Source organism: Saimiri boliviensis, chromosome 10 (genome assembly GCF_048565385.1).
Source record: "Saimiri boliviensis isolate mSaiBol1 chromosome 10, mSaiBol1.pri, whole genome shotgun sequence".
Lineage (NCBI taxonomy): Eukaryota > Metazoa > Chordata > Mammalia > Primates > Cebidae > Saimiri > Saimiri boliviensis.
In genome coordinates this window covers 36,733,616-36,746,957 of record NC_133458.1, presented here as the reverse complement: position 1 = coordinate 36,746,957, position 13,342 = coordinate 36,733,616, and the positions used below count along the sequence as shown (strand labels likewise).

The window sequence follows — 13,342 nt, the reverse complement described above, 5'->3', positions numbered from 1 at the left end:
CATAGGAGACAAACAAGGCTTTTCCAAAGGGGTGGCATTTAAGCTATTGGCTGATTGAAGGGATGAAGTGATTTTCTGACTATCTGGATGAAGAACATTAGAGCAAGAGAGAAAAAAAGTACAAAGATGTCAAGGTAGGATGAGGTTTCATAAATTCTATCTAATGTCCCTGTAATAGAAGCAAAGGAGTCAAGGGGCTTAGAATCAAATGGAATCTGAAAAGTAGTTAGGTCTAGACAATGTAGGATATTATAGACCACAGTAAAGATTTCTGATTTCATCTAAGATGAAAAGGGGAACCATTAGAGAGTTGTGAGCATGGTAGAGACAGGATGTGATCTCTGTATGAAAAGGAGCACATGCTCTAAAACATCTAAGGCACTTTTAAATGGTCACTTTAAATTTAACTTATTTACCATAAATTCATGTTCATCCTTCATTAGTTTGTTATATTTACCTTACTGATGATACAAATGAAACTAGTTCAAATGAAACTGAATTCCATATTTTAGCTGAAAAGACAAGGCTGGTGCTCAATGGATATGGAATTATTTGGGAACTGATACAGATAATTATTTATTTTGAATATAGATTTGCATACTTACAGTTGTCAATTCTAATATTAGTGTTCAAGAATATTACATGCATTTCAAATTCTATTTAAAGGATTTTCATTCCTTTTGTGTCACTTTGCAGTAAGTACATATATATCTTCTCCAGGTGTTTTGTTAGTTTTATAAGCCTGAAAGACAAAATGCTTTACATGTCTTAAAATCTGTGAAGATTGTCATAGGGATATATGTTTTTCAACACAAATTAAATTGACACCATGTTTATAGCAGATGTATAATGAAAACTTGTAGAAGCAATGCTTTGATAAGAATCACCATGCTGAAGAATAAAATATAACCATGAATGGATAATTGGGAGTACTCAGGTTTAAAGAAACAAAAATTGGATTAACATCATAAAAATACAAAAAAAAAAAAAAAGTGTGTGCTTTCCAGATAAACAAATTGTGAAATAGTTTTTGAATCTAAAGGAATTTAGTGTGGCATCTCACTTTGGCATGCTGTTTCCATGAAGACATTTGCCCTCCAGATAATTCTGCATCTTACCCAAAGTTATTTCCAGAGGCCTATTTCCTGATGAAGCAAGTTCACACACACACACACACACACACACACACACACACACGCACGCATACACACACACATACACACGCGCACACATTCTCTCTCTCTGTCTGTCTCTCTCTCTCTGTCTCTCTCTCTCTCTCTCCCTGCCCCCCCACAACCTTTTGCTGGTGTTCCTTTCATCATGCTGTAGAAATTAAGGCTGCCTAACCATATACCGTCTTAGAGCACTTTGGAAAAATGAAATTCTTCTCCATATTGTTTCATATAGCACATTCAAACTTATGAGAATATGTCAAAATTGTACCAAATGAGATGTTTTTGTATTTTTCTAAATTAGATCAACCTAATAATGCACATTAGACAAGAAATTGAATCAGGAAGGAATATGCCCTACAGACTCTTCCTACTGTTTGATTTTTTGCTTTGGTCCAAAAGTATTAAAATCATGGAATTTTGACTTGCTGGGCTCCTTAGAAATCATTTTATAAAAACTTCTCAGTTATATTTGAAGAAACTAAGGTGGAGTGTAGTAATGAAATTTACAGGGTCTGCTTAGTAGAAGAACCTAAGCTAGATTTCTGGAGGATCATTTGAAGTCCAGTGTTCTTTACAGCACTCTATACTGGAGGGTTCCCCCATTATATTTCTTTCTCTATTTTATATCTATCCCCACCATTAAACAAAATATTAAAAACATAACAAAGCAGTATCACCAAGCAGTATATGTGCAGGTCTAAACGTTTCCCCATATTGTAGTTACGACTCTGATGATGACTTTGTATTTTATTTATAATTTTTAAACTAATGAGAGACTATGAACTAGTAACAAAGATAAACAAATTCATGTAGTAAATAACAGGAAATTAAGAATATTGTTCCACTGATATTACCTTTACTGTGATCTTTCTGAGATAAGAAATAAAGTGTAGCAGTTTTAACTTGCATTTTATTAAACTCAGTGATTTGTCATTGGATTCTTTTTAGTTTTTCAACCTGAAAATATTTACTCTGGTAATAACACTGTATTTATATTTTCACAATACAGAATATTTTATTATCTTCAGCTTTGTGTTCAAATTCAAGGCCAAACATATAGGAGCCAATAATACAGAAAACATCAAACCTGAAAATCTCTCACAAGACTAGTTTATTCTTGTGAAATTAGGTATGAGAATTGATGTTGACAGTCAATTGGTTTTCAGATACTTTATTGTATTTTGTAAAATGTTATATTACTTTTTGCAAATATATAAAATCAAGAAAGTGTTAACAGTCTTTCTGTTCATATTGTCTATTTTATTAGAACATTAGTATAGTTAGAAACAAATGCACTAATTTCAAAACATCTCATAGACATTCACAAGAGGATACCTTATTGTGAAATAGTATATAAGAATAGATGTCAAAAAGAAATTACTTTCATTTCAATATGTTCTTAGTTATTGAAAATCAAATAAATATTATTTCTAATCCTTTATAGTTTGCCTTGCATTTTTTAAATGTTTGCAATAAAGGGCAGTTGTTTTGAAAAACATAATTAATTTAGAAGTACACATGTTGATCTGTTGTCTGCTATTTTTTTTTTTTTAGTATATAATTTCTGCTTTTGGATTTAAAATTTTATTAATTTGATGCAAAATCTCAGAAGAAAACACAGTAAATATCCTATTACAGAGAAAAAGAATGTAGTTTAGAAAATGGCTATCTACGCTTTTTTGTGGAAATAGTACACTTTATTCACTTTATTCAGGGTTGGCATGATCCTAGAGTAGTGATAAGTAAAGTGCCTATCAATTTTGCAGAGAATTTTATTATTTTTATGGAAAGAGTCCAAATACATTCATAGTTATCTAAATGAAAGGTACGATTATTTTATTTTTAAAAAATTAAAGGGAGAATTTTTCCGTCAAGTAGCAAGAGTTGGCAATATGTTCTGAAATACCCTATTCAAAGCAAAAACTTTGAATAAATTAAGAAATCACTTGGTAGACCACTCATGCTCCTTTTACTTCTGTTTTCTTTATTATTTTCTGCAGTATTTCACAATTTTTGGATTGGTACATATTGTTTTAATATTACTAAAATACGTGTGAATGTGTAATGTGTACTCAAATATGCATTTTGGGAAGCACACACATATAGGTCAATACAAAATGTATAGAAGTGTAAATAGTATATACACATGCATGTGTTGATATATAGATACATGTTCCTCTTATTTTTCTGGGAAGACATAAACTATTGATGATAATATTTTTTAAAGATCTGGGCATGCGGGAGATAGAAAAGGCCATTTTAAATTTCATTTTGCACAAGAACATTACAAATAGGTGCTATACATTACACAATGGGGTCGCTGGGGGTGTAAGAGAGGGACAGCTAGGGGTGGAGAGGCTGGGAGGGATAATATGGGGAGAAATTTCAGTTACAGGTGTTGGGGGGGATGGAGGAAGCAAACCACCTTGCCAAGTATGTATATGCAACAATCCTGCATGATCAGCATAGGTACCCCAGAACCTAAAGTATAATTAAAAAAAAATGGTTTCTATATAAGGGATTGCTATTATATTGTTATTACTATTAAATATATAAAAATATTAGATATAGTACATATTTGCCTTGCATAAGAAAAAGTCTCTAGTGAATCACACCAATAGACAATTAGGCAGGAAATAATTACTGAAGAGCTGTTGATTGATGACACACCATAAATCAAAAGGCATTTCCTACTTAGAAACTTGAATTTTGAGTCACCATACAAAACATATTTTTAAGTTAGAAATTCAACATTTAATGACTTTGGGTTACTAAATTATAAAAATCCTATGATCCTAACAGACTTGTTTTGAAATTATATACTTCATTATGTTTTTACTCTGTCCGTTTTCAAGGAGGAGTTGAAACAGTTTACTGTCAAATAAACCAATATGAGTAAGCAAGCATCAAGTATTAAAGGTGATGGATAATGGTGGAGAATAAAAATTATGTTAAATAAAACATTGCTGAGCATAAAATCATCTTTGAATTACGTGGCAGACAAAGAAAAGCAGGAAGTATAGTATTATGTGTTTCATAGCTATTTAAGAAAAGAAAGTATCTTATTTTCTATAAAGTTATCTGTATGAAGAGTTTTTTAGAGCATACTATCTAATAGAAATTTGCAACAAAATCATTATAAGCAGGTTATTTAATAACATAAAGAAGTGTGTCTGCACAAGTACTTTAAATATTCTAAAAATATTTAGAAGTATTTTTGATTTGGCTATACCATATACAAATATTTATAAAGCAAAGTGATAATATAAACACATAAAGGTGTTTTCATAGGAAATATACATAATTGGATGAAAATATGCAACTCTCAGATGATGGGGAGATTCATATATAGAGTTTATTAAATCTAGAGTGATGTTTCTTAATATAGGCTGAGAATCATCAGGATTAGGATTACCTGGAATACTTATTAAAAATAAATATTCTGGGGCTTCACCTAAAACAATATAAATAGGCTTTGGAGGTGGGAACCATGATGTCAGCATTTTCAATTCTAATACTGCGTTTAACAACCACTGAAGAATCCCTGCTCAGCCTATTTCTAACATTATCATCCTATTTTAACTTGAGCTAGAAGTTTGAGTAGAGGTAAAAACAAACCATTTAAGGTTCAGAGTGGTCTCTCACTCCTATAATCCCAGCACTTCAAGAGGTGGGTGGATTACTTGAGATCAGGAGCTCAAGACCAGCCTAGCCAGCATAGTGAAATACCATCTCTACTAAAAATATTCAGGTGTGGTGGAGTGCGCCTGTAATCCCAGCTACTTGAGAGGCTAAATTAGGAGAATCACTTGAACCTGGGAGGCAGAGATTGCAGTGAGCTGAAATCGCACCTGTACTCCAGCCTGGGTGACAGAGCAAAACTGTCCCAACAACAACAACAACAAAAAAAAACATTAAAAATTATGATCTAGTAGCTAAAGTGCTTGTTTTCAGTTTTGTTAGCTATTATAGTTAGAAAATCAGAAGTCTTGAATACAGATAATAAACCAGTGGTTTATTGCAAATGCTGTATCTTATCATCTGCTAAGGTGTAAGGTTTCAGAGATAACAACCATTAGTCATAGTGTTTTGGAGACCAACTGGACTAAAGAAAATACAGTTGCTTCTTTTTGGAAATTTAGGATTGTGAGCTCTTAAAGCTACTGATTTTGTAACATTGTCAAGGTTAGGTAGGCTGAGCTTTCCTTAGCAGAAGCACAAGATAATGGACCAATTGGTCATAATAAAAGTGAAGAAAATTGAATTAGATAAAAGCCTCTGAACAAAGAAGAAGCTTATGTATGAAAAATAAGAAAGCACAAAGTATGAAGACATTCTAAATCTCATGAAACTGGAATATACTTTGGGAAAATGTTTTTTCTCCTTTTACTCTTTTTTCTTTTATATAAACAGAAGTTGATTTGAAAGGATTTACTTTCCAAAGGAGATAATTTTTAATCGCATGTAAGGGATTTCAAATGTGCAGGACCTAAAGATAGAAAACAAATTACTGGTGGATTCTTAGATTATAATTGAGCATAAGGGAAGTTTTATGTAAAAATCCACTGAATGGCTGATTTCATGTTAAGATTTTTAATTGGCTTTTCATGGACTTTAGCTTGTCCAAGATGATTTCACGTTCTTTCTTTATAGATATATGAAATATATAATAAGCTTTTTTTCTCATAAGGTCTAGGTGCAATGATAACTGTCTCAAGAAAGGCTGACTGAATATTAATATGGCCAGAAATTGAAATTGGAGGAGGCTGTCTGATTAGTTGTGGTTACAGGATTTTTGAACATCAGGTTTGGTAAAAAGGTGAAACCTATAGTCAAAAGTTATGATCATAGAAGTCCTTATTAACATAACTTCATGCAAACCCAAATGTTTGTTGTTATTGTTGTTGTTTTAATTGCATTTTAGGTTTTGGGGTACATGTGAACAACATGCAAGATTGTTGCATATGTACACACATGGCAGTGTGATTTGCTGCCTTCCTTCCCCTCAGCTATGTCTGTCATTTCTCCCCATGCTATCTCTCCCCACCTCCCCACCCTGCATCCCTCCCCTATTTCCCCCAAATGGACCCCAGTGTGTAGTGCTCCCCTCTCCATGTCTGTGTGTTCTCATTGTTCAACACCCGCCTATGAGTGAGAACATGCAGTGTTTGATTTTCTGTTCTTGTGTCAGTTTGCTGAGAATGATGGTTTCCAGGTTCATCCATGTCCCAACAAAGGACACAAACGCATCGTTTTTGATGGCTGCATAATATTCCATGGTGTGTATGTACCACATTTTCCCTGTCCAGTCTATCTTCGATGGGCATTTGGGTTGGTTTCAGGTCTTTGCTATTGTAAACAGTGCTGCAATGAACATTTGTGTGCATGTGTCCTTATAGTAGAATGATTTATAATCCTTTGGATATATACCCAGTAATGGGATCACTGGGTCAAATGGGATTTCTATTTTTAGGTCATTAAGGAATTGCCACACTGTCTTCCACAATGGTTGAACTAATTTACACTCCCACCAACAGTGTAAAACTGTTCCTATTTCTCCACACCCTCTCCAGCATCTGTTGTCTCCAGATTTTTTAATGATCGCCATTCTAACTGGTGTGAGATGGTATCTCAATGTAGTTTTGATTTGCAAATGTTACTTAGTCAAGATCAGGAGGCCCTGATGTGATAGGTTTGAAATCTTGGTTTGACATAAGGTTAGATGATGCAGGTTTATCCCCAATCAGATGGAGAAGAATCTTATAAACCACACGTAAGGCCTCTCTTCCTTAACAGAGTATATATGGACAGAAAGAGGAAAGCAGGGGTAGAGGGTGGATAGAAAGAGAGGAGGGTCACAGGGGTAAGGAAATAATTTGATTTTTATAATGGGACAAAGAATAGAGTATACACTTTGGGGTCCCTATTCTATAACAGGCAGCATCCCATGTATGTAAGCTGTGTTATATTTTCATGCTGTCCAATGACTGTCTCCCTTATTTACCACATTTCAGTTCTCATTAGCAAGATAGATAATAGAAATGAGCTAAATAATAATTGAATAAAATGGATATCTCATAAAATAAGGGTACTCCACTAAAAATTTGTTTAAGTTCAAACAGCCAGGGCTAACCAAAAATAACCAAGTAAACACCTTCAGTTAAAAAAGAACCAAGAACAAACAACAATAGAACATGGCCTGAGAAGCAAGTCTGACTATTGAAATACGAAATATGAGAACTGTCTCAAGAAAGGCTGACTGAAGATTAATATGGCCAGAAATTGAAATTGGAGGAGGCTGTCTGATTACTTGTGGTCATAGGATTTTTGAACATCAGGTTTGTCAAAAAGATGAAACCTATAGTCAAAAGTTATGATATGATCATAGAAGTCCTGAGAGGATATTAGAGAAGATTTTAAAAAATCCATGTACTTAATTTCATGTCCCTTATCAAGTATCCCAGTAAGAGTTATCTTACACTTCTACCAAAGATTTGAGACTTGAGCCACAAAATGAACATGTCCTCCTACTGTCCTGCAGAAATGATCAGTGGGTTTGCCAAGAACAGCAGCTGTTCCTTCCCTTCACCTTAGGCCAGACATAAACATCAGTCAGATACCACACACACCATACTTGGAAGCATTGACCTGCACTTTTAATTTGGAATATTAAAAACAAAATGGCTTCCAACTTTTCATCCAAGACCTATTTTGATTGGATCTATGATTCTGGTTCACCTTTATTTTTGTTGGCTTAGAGGAAATCTGTTTCACTGAAGCAATACACATACAATTTAATTTTAATAAGTTGTTTCGAAGCTCACATTGTGTTTTTGCTTATTTGTAGTATCCCTAGGCACCAAATAAGAAAATAGTCCACAATTTTTTAATGCTTGATCTGAATGTGCCTCATAATGCCTGCTGACAAAGTTCTCTCTTCACAGAACTTCAAACTTTAGCTAAATCTCCCCCACAGATGTTTTTAAACAATGCCTATAACATTGCTTTGCAGATCATAGATGCCAAATAGAGATTTTTTTTTTATTTTTACTGTAGAGTTTAAAGGTCCATTCAATTTTAGAAATTTATATTACTCATAATCCTTTCTAGCTACTTCTTCAAGCACATATCCTCTGACATACAACTACCTACATACAGAAGTAAAATTCCAACAGAAGCAAAGTCTTCAGGTCAAGCTACATTAAAATAATTATACATTAAGTAAACTTAGAATTTTGAGACTTTTTTGATATGCTGATTCATTCCTCTGCAAAACTGTGTTCCAAATCCTTATTCATGCTCTTTCACTATTGGAAGAAATCCCCTATATTTCTGTGCCACTTTTCTCATCTCTATGCTCTTGGCTTATAGCTATACATCTCTGTCCCGGACCATTCTTATGAATTTGAAACAATAATTTCCAGCTTTATGTCATCACAAAATATTATACCCTTGGTTTTTATGAACAATAAGCAGAAGCAATAGCCACTTGGAGGATATTTCCAAATATAATGGAAAATCATTAGACATAGAATATTGTCTAGCTGGCACATTACTCAATATCCTGTACATTAAGAGCTACACGTGTGTGAGTGTGTGTGTGTGTGTGTGTGTGTGTGTGTGTGTGTATACATATTTCTTACATGCTAACTTTATTAGAATTTGGATGCTTCCTGATGTGGCTAATGAGAAGAATTCTTAGGCATATATAGGGTCACCAGTAATGGGTGCCATGACCAATTAGTGCTGTTATCCATAGGTTGGGGATAGAAGAGAATTTTCTTACTTGACATAAGCAAAATCTCAGTGGCAGAAAAATGAAGAGTGTATTCTGGGCACAGTAAGTAGATTTATTTGGCAATCAAATATATTTTGAATATTGACTGAACAAAAATCTGAAATCAGTTGTCATTTTTTGAATCTTAATAAATTCTACTATGAAAGAATTTGAAAGTAGTCATTGCAGCACAAATAATTCATTTAAAAATAATATTTACTCTTACATTTGTATTTTTACTTAAGTATTTTGCCCATCATAATTGGTCAATAAATACTGGTGAAATAAATGAAAGAATAAATGAAAAAATATCTTTATGCATAGACATTTGATTCATTTATGAAGATGGAAGTATAATTTTAGCAGGAAGATATAACAGATTGCATTAGATGGCATTTGAACTTTGTTTTGTGGTCTTAACACTTGAGCCCCCAAGTAATCTGGGATATTTGACATGGCATTACTCTACGTCTGTAGTCCTATACTCTGTGACTATCTTTTGCCATCATTAAGATTATTAATTGTTAACCATTTGTAAAATTGGTGTATATTAGGTTGAATAGAATTTAACAACTTGCATGCAATTGTTTAGCAGAAACAAACAGCTACGATGTCCAGAAACATTGAACAACAAATGTACAGTCATATACAAAGCATACCAGGTAAACACAGAATCCAGATTTCAGTTGACTCAGTTTGCTGATTGTTTCTGTGCTGGACAGTATACATGGCACTATGAAGAAAGATACAAATAAAAGGGATTAAGTTAGGTACAGATCTGGGATTTTAAACCAAAGAACTGTGACTTTAAATCCTGACTCTTCACACTGACTGATTCTACAGAGCCTGGATGCAGTTAAAAATACGTATTTGTATGTTTGTTTTTTGGCGGGGGTGGGGGGGTCCCACCACTTTATTTTTTTAATTGTACTTTAGGTTCTGGGGTTCATGTGCAGATCATGAAGGATTGTTGCATAGGTACATACATGGCAATGTGGTTTGTGATAGAAAATTTGTGAAGTCCTATTTAAGGCTCTGAAATGACCAATTGTTTCCTTGAGTTGAAAAGAGTAAAAGTCAACTATTAATTGTTGAAGTCAAGTTAGAGCTCATGGAACATAGAAATTGCAATGACATTTGAACCTGATTTTCATCCTACCAAATTCTCCTTTCCTTCTTTTAAACCTGTCCTAGCAAATGTCCAGTATACATGCAAACTGAATTTTGAGCTAATCTCTATGCCTGTTGTTTTCATAAAACATAATCAGTATTTTTCCCAGATAGTTTAAGATTTCCCCATCTCTGTTATAGTTTAAGTAATGTGCAATCCAAAATAATAAATAATGCAATATTACCACTGATATTATATTTTTGTTGTAATATAAATTTGTTGTTTTATAGATAATTATATTGAAATACAGTAAATGAATAACCACTATAAATTTTCTAGTTGTATTTTGAAAGATGCATTTCTATGATAAGAAAGCAATGATTTAAATAATACTTTGTAATTATTTAGTGTCCATGCTGTCTTTGTCCTAATTAATATGAATTCATTTGCAATATTATCCAAATATCTCTTGTTTCACCTTAGTGATAAGTCACCCTATTCTATCATACTTACCTAAATTTAGTGACATATTTTACAGATCTAGACTTTTAAGTTCTTTTTAGTTCTTTATATTCAGAGAATCACAGGAACTTGAAATTAAAAGTTTCCTTGGAGGAAACTTTTCCCTGTTCAATCTTCTACCCATTTAAAGTTTCTCTTTCTACTGTATTCTCTAAATTTATATGGCCTTCTATGAACTTTTCAAATACTCTGTGTAATTGAAATTTTCAGGCAACCCATTCTTCGGAGCACAGCTCAAATTTTTATCAAGTTTTAAAAAATTGAGCTGAAACGAACACCTATAGATCACCCATTTATTCAAATTAGCTATTATGAGGTTAAACTAAGAATGTTTTCATTTTCACATCTTTCCAGGGTGATATTTGGGGAAAACTCTTTATGTTCCTCCTTAGGCTTTTTTGCTGGGGTTATTCTCCCTAAGTTTTTCAAACTTTTGCTGTATAATGTGATCTCTTGACCTCCTTATTACCTTAATTTCAAGTCCTCTGAAACTGATCTGACTGGAAGAGAGTATATTGGAATCATGACGTACTCTGTATCACTGAGTAGATTCTAAGTACATTGACTTGTTTGGGTCACGTGGTAAAATACCAGGTCTTTTACTTTTATTCGAAGTCATATATTTATTTCTGAGTCATATATTTAAAGCTATAAAAGCTTTCCTCTCCTTTCTTTATACTGTTGATTTATCATACTTGAGAATAAATTCTACTATATTTTTAAGAAATTCTTGTTAAATTTCATTCTACAATCTAATAAAAATGTATTGTTTGTGTGTTACCTAGCTGCATGGCTCAAATGTCTCCATTAGTCTGTTTAATTGGATTACAAAAATTAAATGGAATACACAATAGACAGTATTCTTCTGGAAAAGCTATAAAGGAGACTCTTCATTAGTGGAAGTGTTTGTCCAGATCGTTGTACCTGAAAGCATTTGCCCAGTGCAACCAGACATTTAAAATCCAGAAGGGAAGGAGAAGAGAAGGAAGATTCTGTAACAAATTCTAATTTAATTGTTCTGGCACCCATGGGCTGTTCTGGTTCTGTTTGACCAGAGGCTGAGGATAATTCAGCTTTCTGATGATTTTTCCCTTCACTTTCCAGGAGGCTCATCAACAATGAGCCTATTAAGACAACTAGGATAGACAGAGGAAAAGGATCAGACACATACGGCTTTCCTGTTTCTTTTCCTTTAACCAAATTCATTTGAAGGGATGAAATGCAATCATCATTATCATATCTTTATCACAGAAGCTCTCATTTAATGAGTAATTACCCTGAGTCTGCTCCATACTCAGCTCTGCTTAACATACATTGTCTTTGATTACATGTGAATGTACAACATAAATGTCACCTTTATTTTACAGGTAAAAATATGTGACTCAGAAATGATTGATGTTAGTTCTGTCTGTCTCCAAAACATGTACATTATCTGTAGAAGGACATAGGGTCAGCAATTATTTATATTTGTAAGTAATTAGTAGTTGTAATGTCAACTAAGAGTGTAGATGTAGAAATACTGTTGAAAAAGACTTGATTCAAAGTATGTCACCACCTGCAATGACAAAACTAAACTTTTGTGCTCTTGAAGTATGTTTAGAGACTACTGTAATATTCTACACATGTATTTGTGTGTGATTTGCAAAGTTTAAGATTTCTAATTGAAGCCATTCAACATAAAGAAAACAATTCTCAATACAGCCATTCCAAAACAATTTAGTGAAAAGGTGGGTAGATCATAGAGCCTTGTTTATTTCATCTTAGTACAGAAGGAAATAATCCTCTAAGATGTTTTGGATGTTTGAAGTTATCTAATCATCATTGAAATAATACATGACTGGTTAAAATACACATTTGTTATAGCAGAAAGGACTGATTGTGTTACTACTTTAGAAGTGGAGTTTATATCTAATATAAACAGTTACAGACTCTTATTTGGCTTGCTTATTGGTAATGTCAGCAATAATGGATATATTTATCGAGTCTGAAAATCGTATCAGCTTACCCTTGTTAAAAGGGTAAGCACTATTTTTAACAACTATGACCATTTTTCTCCTATAATTAATTGTATTTATTACATTATCTCTCATTTATAAAATCACTAGGTCTGATTATAATTATTGCCATATAATATAAAAAAGTTATGATCATGAAATACATATTTACTTATTTATAAAGACATATTTATCTAACTGAAAGTTTAGAGAGAACATACATTCAGGTTATAGCAAGCACCTACGAATGGTTTCATCATTTACTGAACATTAATTAGGACTCAATTAAGAACCATTCCTATGATGATAGAATTTTTAAAAATCATTAATGTGACATAGACTTGAAGAAAAATATTCTTACTAGCCAAACACTATGCCTCTTACTGTATGTTTACCTTCTTTGTGTTTCTTTCACCTATATATATATATAAATATATACACATATACACATATACATATATATACACATCTAAATACATACACACATATTCATACATACATATGTGCATATGCCAATAAAATATATTTGCAATGTATCTTTATCTTGTACTCTCTCCTATGTTAGAAACTGTTGAAGGTCAGGACATGTATCTAACTTAATTTGTTCTGGTACTCTGGGCATTGAATATATTCTTTTGCTGAGTTTTATGTTGGTTTTGATGAAAATACCCAGTATTTTACTTATAAAAGGGAATTATCTTGACTTGTAGATAATGATTTTCAATATGTAGCAGTAAGAATTCATATTGATGCCAGGGAAGCA

General features: G+C 32.9%; 1 protein-coding gene across 1 annotated transcript in view; it reads left to right on the top strand.

The window, feature by feature from the left end:
- Nucleotides 1-13,342, top strand: part of KCND2 (potassium voltage-gated channel subfamily D member 2) — a 498,286-nt gene that overhangs the window by 9,385 nt on the left and 475,559 nt on the right. The gene's annotated exons all lie outside the window — the stretch shown is intronic.